General features: G+C 44.2%; 1 long non-coding RNA gene across 1 annotated transcript; it reads right to left on the bottom strand.

Moving 5' to 3' along the window:
- Positions 1 to 5,952: 5,952 nt before the first annotated feature.
- On the bottom strand, positions 5,953 to 10,465 carry LOC125939755 (uncharacterized). Its single transcript, XR_007463126.1, has 3 exons — positions 9,006 to 10,465; positions 8,841 to 8,910; positions 5,953 to 8,301 (listed from the first exon to the last, which is right to left on the bottom strand). It is a non-coding gene; the product is annotated as an uncharacterized LOC125939755 (long non-coding RNA).
- Between the last annotated feature and the right edge of the window lie 644 nt (positions 10,466 to 11,109).

An 11,109-nucleotide genomic window follows, 5' to 3' on the forward strand; every position in this document is an offset into this window, starting at 1 on the left:
CCCAAATAGAAATTTTGAATGTATTATACAAGACTTGGTGATGAATACCTCGGCAATATATGTGTCATGATGTGCACGTGCTGCGTTGCAAATGAAAGGCGAAGACGACAACGGCGACGACGGAGGCATGAATGTGATCATGCAATGGCACTGGAAGAAGTCGAATAAGAGACAGAAGAATCTCCGGAGAACCTCGTGATGTGAGGGATGAACGTGGGAGAGGCGCTATTGTGAGATAGGAAGCAGAGAGAATAAATTGCTGCGGTTTGGCTTTGGTTGATAGCGAAAGCTTCACTGCCCTGGCTGGGCCCATTGTCGATCTGTGGCCGAGGTGCGGTTTCGCAATGATATACAGGCATGTTTGCAATGAATACAGTGTTTATTCATCATTTTGTATGCCTATGAAGACACTGCGATGATCAGTAAAGTAGCGAGACTTGGTTGCAACTCGCAGCCGGGCCCATCTCTACTCGAGCTACGGCGGCAATGTCTCCTTTCAGGGCTCCGTAAAGGCCTAAATATAGTCCACATGTTATTTCACGTTGACGACAACAACAGCGGATATAGTTCGACCAATGGTTCGGTGTACTGGCGCCGCCAACGTACCCGGACGCTCGGCCAATGCTCTCCGACGTGTCCTGACGTCTGATGACGCTCGCCAGCGTGCCGATGGACTATAAACGCGCCTTCAATGCTCTCTTGTAGTTTGACCTCGAGCTCTCAAGGTGAAAACTGTTGAGTCGCCGACGGCTGCCCTAGGTAGCGTAATGAAGCTTTCGCTTCAATAAGGCAGCAATGGCGGAAGAAGCAGCCTGTCGGACGATAGGTTCGGGCTCCAGCCTATACGCCTGGTGCTCTAAGCCTACTGTTCAACTTCTAAAGCTAGCATTCGTCTGCGGGGCGTCCAGGGGAACCTAAACTATAGCCCATTCCTTCCTGGCCTATGTTCTAGCCCCGTCTTGCCACGCCGTCTAGCCACCTCGCTGAAGCTTGAGTGTCTCAGCCGCAACCCACTCGACTCCTGTACCATTCCGGCCATGAACTTCCCTAACGTTCCACACCGACCCATATGGTGATATGTCAACTTCTATGATTTATTTATGTAGTTTGCAGACTTGTTATTGACTCTGTACTTAAAGGACTTTCCTAAGTCACATTTTTTTCAACTTATACGTCGTTAAAATGTTATAAAGCATGTTTTTCTGTGTGCCACAGAGAGCATATGCTTGATTGTTTCTGTCCCTAATTGGTTCCTCGCTGGAAGTTCCAGAACTTGCAGTGGTGTGTACACGTACACCGGCACAATATAACAGCAACTGAGAAAAAAGAAAAGAGGAACGGCAAACTTAGTATTACTTAAAACGTTACTTGTCATTCTGGGTCTGTAAACAAAATTTCCGCCTTTTTTCGGAGAAATATTCCCGTGACCCCTGCAGAAACTATTTTGGTGGCCCTCATCTCCTCTAACTCTGGATAATTCATTGGCAGTGCTCAGAAAAGTCATACTGCGGCTGCGGAAAAGACGACAAAGTAGCTCGAAAGAACGTCTCCAATTTAGTCTGCGTGATAAAATAAAAGCATCTATAGTGTGGTAGCGTCGATCACTCGCAGCAATATTGCCCACACTGAACTGCGTCGTGTATTTTGGGCGCAGCAGTAAATTCTGAAATGCTAGAAAATTTGTAACATGCCTAAAACTGTAAATATTGATTTTCGACATTTCAATTTTCTAATAAGGAGTGTCCGAAATTGCAGGAATTCTAAATGAAGAAAATGTCTTTATGCGTCGGCATTCACACGATCTCTTGTTCTGTTGTCCACCTGTGTATCTACTAGTTTCCGTGCGATATTAAGCTTTTCGCCGTAGATGAAGCAAAATCATTTGGGATATTTTCTGATCATTTACGTGTGTTGTTCTGCTAGTACTCGAACAGAGTGGTCTTTACCATCATTTTGGAAACAAATTTACGATGCAATAACATAGGCATCTGAATATAGCATTCATTACAAAGCCGTTCCAACGCGTCTTGCTGCGATGACAGGCTGTAAATAAACGGTTTCAATCTCTTTATTCACAGTGCCGAGTTTGCATGGGAGCCAAATACAAAGAAAAAATCTTGAAAATCGCACTCAAAAAAAGATATTCGCTATCCTATTTCAGCACTCAACCAGGTCGTGGTATTAACATCCTAAATGAAATTATAAAAATGCAGTGCACATGATGGAATCTATATGAAGCAGCTAGTTAAATTTTGTAAAATTGCCCACTTGATCCCTGCTCTTTGTAGTAGAAGAAACCGGCGCATGGATGTCCTCTCACACACCCGTGCTACGCGACATGCCAAATCCTATATTGCCTTGCATTTCTTCTTATTTATTCTAAACTTACTGGCCTCTTCTTGACCAATCCCCCATTGTGGCTATTAGCCGTAGTACGGAAATCATAATCATGATCAGCAATCAGCAATTAGCGAAAGATCTAGTTAGCGTAGTTACGAATTGTGCCGCAACGGGGGATTGTGCCAATCCAACGTTGTGGGTATGTACTTTAGTGTGGAGCTCCTAAGCATCATGAACACGTGGCAATCTTATCAATGAACTAGTTTGCGTTGGCACGAGATGTACCACCAGCGTGTTGGCCAATGCCCCGATGTGCGTATGCATTATAGTATTGAAATCGTCACCACAATCAACACGTGAACATTCCTATTGGCCGGTCACCCATTGTGGGTATGTACGATAGCATGCAAATTATAATCGTCAAGAGGCGGCGATTACCTGAGAGAGCTATAGTTACCGTTGGCCCGATATTTACCGCCCGCAACTTTGCCGATCCCCCGTTTTGGTTATGCGCCATAGTATGAAACTCGTCATCATGATCAATACTTGGCGATCATCTGAAAGAGCTAGTAGATGTTGGCACGACAAAATTATGCATCCGTTTGTCGCCTAATGGTTGGGGAATCGGGATTGCGTGCTGTAGAGCCGAAGTTGGAGAGCCGCCGCTGGCACTCTTTCTTTTCTTTTCATTTTTTTTCTAAAAGGGGCGAGAAATTGACTAGGCGCGAACCCGACCAAGCGACCGACCCAGGGAAACGTATGGCATGGTAGGCAAATTATTCTTCGCTTTAAAAAAATTCAGAGCCTTTCCACTACTGTGAAGATGGAAGCCGGCGAAGCTGGGGCTATGGTGGGTCTGGTATAGTGAATATTGCTATAGCGAATTTATATATTATCACTCATGACTAAATTCAGCGTCTTTGGCATGTTCGTCAAAGAGGAATGACACCGGCGTCTTGTTTTCTCTGGGCGCGATGGCCAAGTAGTGCGTTTGCTGCGCCAAGTCCACCCAATCGTCATAGACTAGAGTATGAGAAACAGTGTTTATAGCCGCGCCACACTGCACGGCAACGTCAGGATCCTGACGTCAGGATTCTGGAAGATGTGGTTAAACGAGCGTGTGTCCCATAGCGAGTCCAAAGGCCAACTACTGATAACAGCGCGATCCTCTACGTCACGACACAAAGGGGCACATCGATTGGTGGGGCGTGCCGCCGCCGAGTATCACGACACTTGTGAAAGAGGCATCGGTGGTGGCGAGTGGTAGAACAATGGGCCATCCAACATCCGTTTTGACACCCGTTTTGACACTAGCGGGAAACCGCCACGCACAAGGAGCCAACCACTATGCACAGCGAGCCGAGATGTACACTCCGGTCTGTCTACGGACGCGATCTCCTGGAACCCTATTCCTTAACAGCTTCGCTGTAAAAATTCATTATCCCCTGCTCTGTCGAGGAAATGGGGGTAAGCGAAGCTTGTGTGTTTCTTCGGTGTTCCTTTGAACGAACTGCACTGACGAGTACCACGCTGTGCTCGAACCACAATCGGTCACATGCACTGCAGCTGGCTGCAAAGCTCCGGTTGAGAAACTCGCGTTGAAAGCTGGGCTTGGCATCGGGGAAGTTGGCACAAGCGGTGCCGAGGAATGCACCACCTTTGTGGGGTTCCTGGAGCGCAAGACGACGCTGACGTTTGGCCTCAACATCTCGCTCCCGCAACTCGGGGTCGGCGGTTCTTCGTTGACGTTTGGCCTCAACATCGTGCTCCCTCAACTCGGGGTCCGCGGCACTCCGCTGACGTTCGCCTGGGCTTCGGAAGCCCTCACGCTAGAGTCGGCACGTCGATGACGAGCCCTTTCCCGAGGGCGTTCATTCTGGATGAATTTCCATAAAACTGCTTGAAAATAAATATGTCCGTTACGTCAGACAATGAATGGCTCATGCCCCCTTAAGAAATGGCTCATTCCCCCGTAAACGTGGCCTCCCCATTACGACGACAGAAGAGAAGTGGAATTCTACGCTGGAATTATTAGCGGCAACGCAGCCAGCTGTGGAAGGAGACGACGACGCTCGAGCCAATGCTGCTGATGATAATTTCTTGCGTAAATGGACGCCACAGAAATCTTTGAGTTATAGCAAGCTTTGCTGGAGAAACAACAATAAAAATAAAACGAAAGAAATAAAAGTAATTATAAAGGAAAAGGAGGCCTCAGGGTCTGCATTTGGCCCCACCTCCTACAACTTGGAATCCAAACCAGATTCCATGAAATAGTAGAGGAGCGAGTCGTGATGAGGACCGTTCACCTACGCTCGGAGACCGTCGGGATCACTAAGTGAGGTGGGCGGTCAAGAATGGTGTTTCCTTTATTGTCGTCAGTTCCAATGCACTCCCATACCGGGTGAGCTGGATCATGCGGGTGCTTCTGCGCCACGACACATTCGACAGGGTAGTCTTTCTGTGAGTTTTTCGGCGTTTCTGCTAGGTAACTTAAGCCGTCTTTCCAGTAAGGTAGGCGCTGCCCCAAGTCGAAGGCGCGTAGGATCACCTCTTCTTTTCTCTTCGGCCAGGGTAGAGTTGCAACGGTGCATGGCGGTAATACAGCGCATGTGTCTCACCGCTTTTGCTATTGCACCGCCTGAGACGATATTACCTAATCCCCTTGGTTCTCACGGTCATCTAGGTGCACAAGCCCTTACAAAAATTTTTGTTGAGAATGCATTGAAATATCATTGGTCAATGTTAAGTATCGTATTGAGCATTCATTGGGAGTTTGTTGGGATGTCATTGAGCAAAGTGTTGAGGGCTCTTGAATATTGGCCACTGAAGTTTTATTGAAACACAATTGGGCAAGTCAATGTTGAATAGCTGTTGAGTTAGTATTGAAAGCACATTGTGCTTAGACATATCATTGTGTAATTTCTGTTGAATTTCTGTTGGGTTTCCATTGATGCAGTCTTGAAATGCTGTTGTGATTGTTCTGTTGACCATTTGTTGAGTGATTATTGACACAGCATTGAAAAGTACATTGTGCGCCTGTTGAGATGGCATTGATATTTCGAAAATTGCCACTGAAATATCATTGATATTTTGTTGGGCTTGTGGCATTTTAGTGCACTTAATTTTGAAATTGCTTTGCTATTTGCACTTGCATGCCCCGGTGCCTCTTCACATAACTTTCCCTAATCCGAACGGAAGCAAAGGAGCGACTGACATATTTCATGTACCCTAATATGTAATATAGCGTGCACATGACACATTATTACAGTATATAAGGCACAACTGTATGAAACCTGAAGACATACGCTAGTGCCTACAGTGCTATTAAGTGTAAGGGAGCAGAACTATAGCACACATGCTGAAAAAATGTAGCAAAAGCGTACACATGCCTCGTTAAACTCGAAACAATTTTTTCTGGAAGATATACAACACCACCTGCACTTACATCATAAAAAAGCTTCCTGTGCCTGTACAGCACAGCACAAAGCAGGGTCATGAGAACTGAAAAGTAGAACTTAGTGGGTTTAAAACTACGATGATGATGGATGAAATTGATAACTATTACAAAGTTATCACTCGTATTGGCTACCTAAGGGACTCCTTGAACTTGACCTACAAAGATGTACAGCAATGTTAAAAACAAACGGAAGATGGAAACCTATAGCCTTCTTGCAGGAATAAACAATGCAAATAGCCTTATGTCTCACAATTTTACGAGCACTTTGGCAATTTGGTGTATGTACAGACTTGACAAACAGCAGCTCAAACAGAGATGCGAACGCTGAATTAAGATAAGAATACACACGAATGCTCACTCAACTTGAAGTTTATTACAGCAGAAAGAATTCTATTTCACAATTACAGCAGAAAAAAAATATTTTGTAAAAACAACAGTCAAGTGACTCAAAGGCAGACCTTAAGCATACCCTTGTAACTAACTTTGAACACATGAACTCTTGGCTTGCATGCATAAATACAAAAATGAAGACCACTGGATACCTTACAGTAAAATGCTTCACACACCCAGTAAACACTCACAGAAGGGTTTACGGCTGCCTGTGAGTAGGCAAAATAATAAGTAAACTGGAAACAAATGACTTCATGTATATAAATACAAAACACCTGAATCATGTTTTTCAGACGTAAACTTCTAAAACATTTGTGCTGTAAAAGCAGCTTACCTCCCTGGCATAAGTCAAGAACTGCACAGTATTTCAAGACAGTAGAGGCTTGGGCTAGTCGGTGCATACTCGAGAGGGAAACAGCGCAAAAAAACACAAGAAGACAAGAAGGGACAAGAAGCGCTGGTGTGTGTCTCCCTGCTTGTCGAGTTTTTTCGCGCTGTTTCCCTCTCGAGTATGAACAGTATTTAATTTCTTGTGTTACTTTTAGGTGCGGAAGAGTTTCCTGGTGGCATTTTCTAATTTAGTGAGCTCATCAGTGAATTTTTTTCTGGACTTGAACAAAGCTAATGAAATCATTTCTTTGGGCCTTTTTCACCCTACACAGCAACTAACTGGTACCTCGGTCAATAAAAAGCTAATGCAAGGCTAATAGTTTCAATGATATAATGAAGTGACATAAAATACACAGACAACTGGAGAGACACACAGCTAACACAATTCCCAACAGTGAAATAAATGGTCACCTGCATCATCAAAGAGCCTAGAACGACTCAATATAAAGCATGAGAAAAGGTTTCAATAACTGTACAGCCAGATTGGAGAGCTAGTAAAAAACGCAAATAAATGCACATACAAAACACCATTTACCACACTTGCGCACATAAATATATATAATTCCACCAGCATTTCGCTGCATAAAATATATAAAAGTTGCGACAAAGCAGTAACTGAAAGACGGAAGGAGCTGCACTACCCATGTTGAAAAAAAATATCGAAAGTGACATACATGCATATTTAATCTGACAGAAAACGTCTTTCCAAGCTATATATTACAAAAACTGTACAACAACGTTAAGAATAAACGAGATGAGGAGCTATACCATTCTTGCAGAAATGAATAGTGCAAATAACTTCATGTATCTCAATTTTACGGATACATTGGTAATTTGGTGTGTGTACATACTTTACAAACAGCTCAAACAAAGATGAGAACGGTGAAATAAGGTAGGAACACACAATAATGCTGACTCAACTAGAAGTTTGTTCGTGACGACAAAGATATTAAGCACACTGGCCAACTTGAAAAAGAAATGGCCATGCATGCGTGGCAGACAGCCCGGTGCAACAAAAAAAAAGGAACGAAAGACGTGTTTTGTAGTATAAATATGCAGGTAAAAAAAAAACAGTGAGAGATGTCCTATAAGTGATACCACCAAACAAGGAGAGCTCTTTTAAAAATCCCAACTCTTTCCCATTAAGAGCAACAGATAGCTTATGCATTTGTCTTCTTTGCAATCAATAAATAAGGCTTCCATAATTTCTCTTGTGTTCTGGTCTTTGTGATGAAACAATTGTTCGTTCTACCCCTTACAGCAGAAAACACATTTTTTTTTAATCACAAAGGCCACGCATACATGGTTTCTTATCTTTGTCAAGTTCCAATGTGTTTACAACCTGTCTTCAATAATAAACTTCTAGTTGAGTCGGCGCTTGTATGTGTTCCTGTGGTACCACTTGGTTAGGCTGATAAACATTCTCACAAGAAAAAGGAACTACCTCCACTCACAAGGTAGCCAATTCTTTACAACTAAAAGGCAGAACACATCGAAAGTAAGCCTTCACAGCGTCCATGAAAGTAAGTCTTCACAGCGTCACAGCGTACACCACAGGGCAGAATAAAAAATAGTTAAAATCCCACTTGACGCAGAGTGGCAACAGAGATGCGAGCTTCCTGGTGAATCAGCCGCAGATCAATGGATGTCTCTTGCAAGAAACGACGCCAAGCTGTTCTTGACGAACGACACGTTAGCACCTGGGCATTTGGTGCATGTGTAACCTGTAGAGAAGGGAATGTAGACAGAATTAGATAATGCAAATTAAAAATCTGTCACACAATATACATAACCACGCACTAAATATTAGTACGCACTACACTGGCAATTAAAAATTTGCGTCTCTTTCAAGAGGGCCGTCGCGAAAATGATGAAATGGATTGTTACAGTAAATGTCACCAAAGATACGCACAGCGATGTTTGTTTCACACCGGTGAAATATATTCCCGGCTCTCTCACAACACGAAAGACCATGCTATAGTACACAGCCGATACCAAGCAGCAGTCCGAATCTTCGGGAGCAGCAGGGCAGACCTAAAAATTCGCCGAGAGCAATGCGCGCGAAATATATTTTGCAGCACACGGCGACATTAGCCACAACGCAAATAGAGGCGCAGTTAACGACTACGCGAGAAAATGTGCACACTAGCCTTAAGGTATACGATGAGCCACTACAGATTAAGAATATTTTTTTAATATCCCAGTGTCGCTACAAAGGCGAAGCATCGATTGCGATAGCAAATTAGTAGATAATATTACGAACATTCCAATCGAAGCAGCGGCGGCAGCAAGCGCTAGCTTCGCGCGCTTTCGCTCCAGGGCATGCGGTTTGCCTGCAGAAAGTGAACGGTGTGCTTAACATCTGACGATCGTCCAAGTGAAAAAAAAAAAAACGCGGCTATGTGCTCAAGAAAACGAAATCACTTACCTGTGTGCAGAAGTCAGGCTGCGGCTTTGTTCGCCTTCCTTCCATCATGAATTCTGCCGCGCAACTCATCAAAACTGCCAGGCTCGAACATCACCCGAAGACCAGTAGCTGCGTCAGCTAACGTCTTCAACGGATAAACATCCCACTTATCATCATAGAGCAATTTCACTAAAACGTGCGTCATGATGTCCAAAAACAAAAGAAAAATGCTTCCAACAAAGCGCGCGCGGCACGAACCACGCACGAACCACCGCACAAGTTCAGACGAGTGACAGAGTCGAAAAGCGGCCACAGCCTCAGTATCGTATTAAGTTAATAAAATCGTTCCTACTAAAAATAACCACTAAAATCCATAAATAATGATTGATAATTTTTGTTCATAGAAAATATAATAAATTTTGAAGGAAAACTTAATTTGTAGCGTAAAAAATAAATAATACGATGAACAAAATTGCGACTACGAAACTAACGGCACACTGGATACCGTTGCAAAAGACTGCTCACAATAAAGTCACGCACGCGCGCACACACTCAAACACTCATGCTCAAACACTGGTTTGGCGTTTATTGCGTCACCTATGAGTAAAAGTTATTACTAATATCTTTATTTGTATGAACAACAATTTGTTTAAGTAGTTTGCAGCATCTTTGCAGATGACGCGGTAAAAAGTACGGTATAACGTGGGCGCGTAACTGTTGTTTGATTTCTTTCATTTCTCTTTGGCCTTCGTTTGTTTCACTGAACATAGGAGAGCTGCAGGCTTGGGAGGCTTCCATGGCAAGAATTTTATCGCATGCTTCTGCAAGGCGAGTGTCGGGAGCAGCCGCTGAGACAGCGATTAGCTGCGTAATGTTGCGGCTGTTGCTGAATCCGAAACTCTTTCAACGCGCTGTGCTCTCAAAGCGCGTTCGTTGTTTGATATCTAGTACCACGGCCGTTGGATAAAAAAATGTATTATGCTTTCGAGACACAGGGTGTGGCACAGGAAATTCTAAGACCTCTGAAGTGTATGTTTACAGCCTGTGTGCGCTTGCATCCTACGGCTCGCACAGCGCGTCCGATGCTCAAAGGTAGCGTCGTCGCTTGTCGGCGCCTGCCTTATCGCCACCATCCGCGCTGCCGCCGTGTCTACTTTTGGGGAACTCCCCATGCACGCAGTCACCGTGTTTGCAAGTGAATTTCACATTCTCTTGCTCCCTAAAACGTGCGCATTTTGGATCGCACCTATGGCTATGCCATATGCATGTTGTATGTTAAAACGACGATGGCATTTGTACGCCGGCGAGCAAGTCACTCGTGGGCGATCATGAAGATGGTTCAACGTCGCAGTTTCTACGTAGCGTAAACGGCTACGAAAGCGGGCTGGTCCCGGACATAGTACAGTCTAACATGGCGCCTCAAAGCGCGAGCTGTCGCAAGAAGACGAGGAAGTTACATGGGGCGCGCGCGCCGAGCAATCAAAGCGCTGACTGGTTTCGGAACGAGAGACGTACGCATGCGCTCGTGGCCTAAAGGTTAGAGCACCGGGCTGCTGCGCTCGAAGGTCAACGTTCGGTGCCAAAGTCGGTCACACACTGTTTTCTTTTTACGAAAGCGAGCCCAAACTAGAACCTACCTACCTACCGCAAAGTGACAAGAATGAGGCAAAGATTGCTTCTTAATAAAGTTTTGAAATATCGCCTTCATATGCGAGTCCTAATTTTAGTATATGATAAACTCAACTGCTACACAACAAAAAAACAACTACGAAAATCAACACAAATTACTCAATAAATTATTTATTGAGAAGCTCTCAATGGTAATATCATTGTGCAACTGTTGAGCGAACTCAAAGACTTTAGAGACTTTGTTGAAAGTCCGTTGATTCAACAATACCCCAACAATACGTCAATAGAAAATCAACAGTCATTTTTGTACGGGCTAGCACTGCGCTGTATGCCGTATGACAAGCGAGTGAGCCCGCTCATTTCCGCTTATCCCTTTCTTGGAGGAATCCGTTCAATCTAGGTACAGGTCCCATTGTTTTCTATTTCCCCAGCAGTATTTCTATGATCCTGGCTATACGAGTAAATATGATGTGTGGTAGCTCAGTCAGTATAGATG

This window comes from Dermacentor silvarum, chromosome 8, assembly GCF_013339745.2.
Source record: "Dermacentor silvarum isolate Dsil-2018 chromosome 8, BIME_Dsil_1.4, whole genome shotgun sequence".
Taxonomy (NCBI): domain Eukaryota; kingdom Metazoa; phylum Arthropoda; class Arachnida; order Ixodida; family Ixodidae; genus Dermacentor; species Dermacentor silvarum.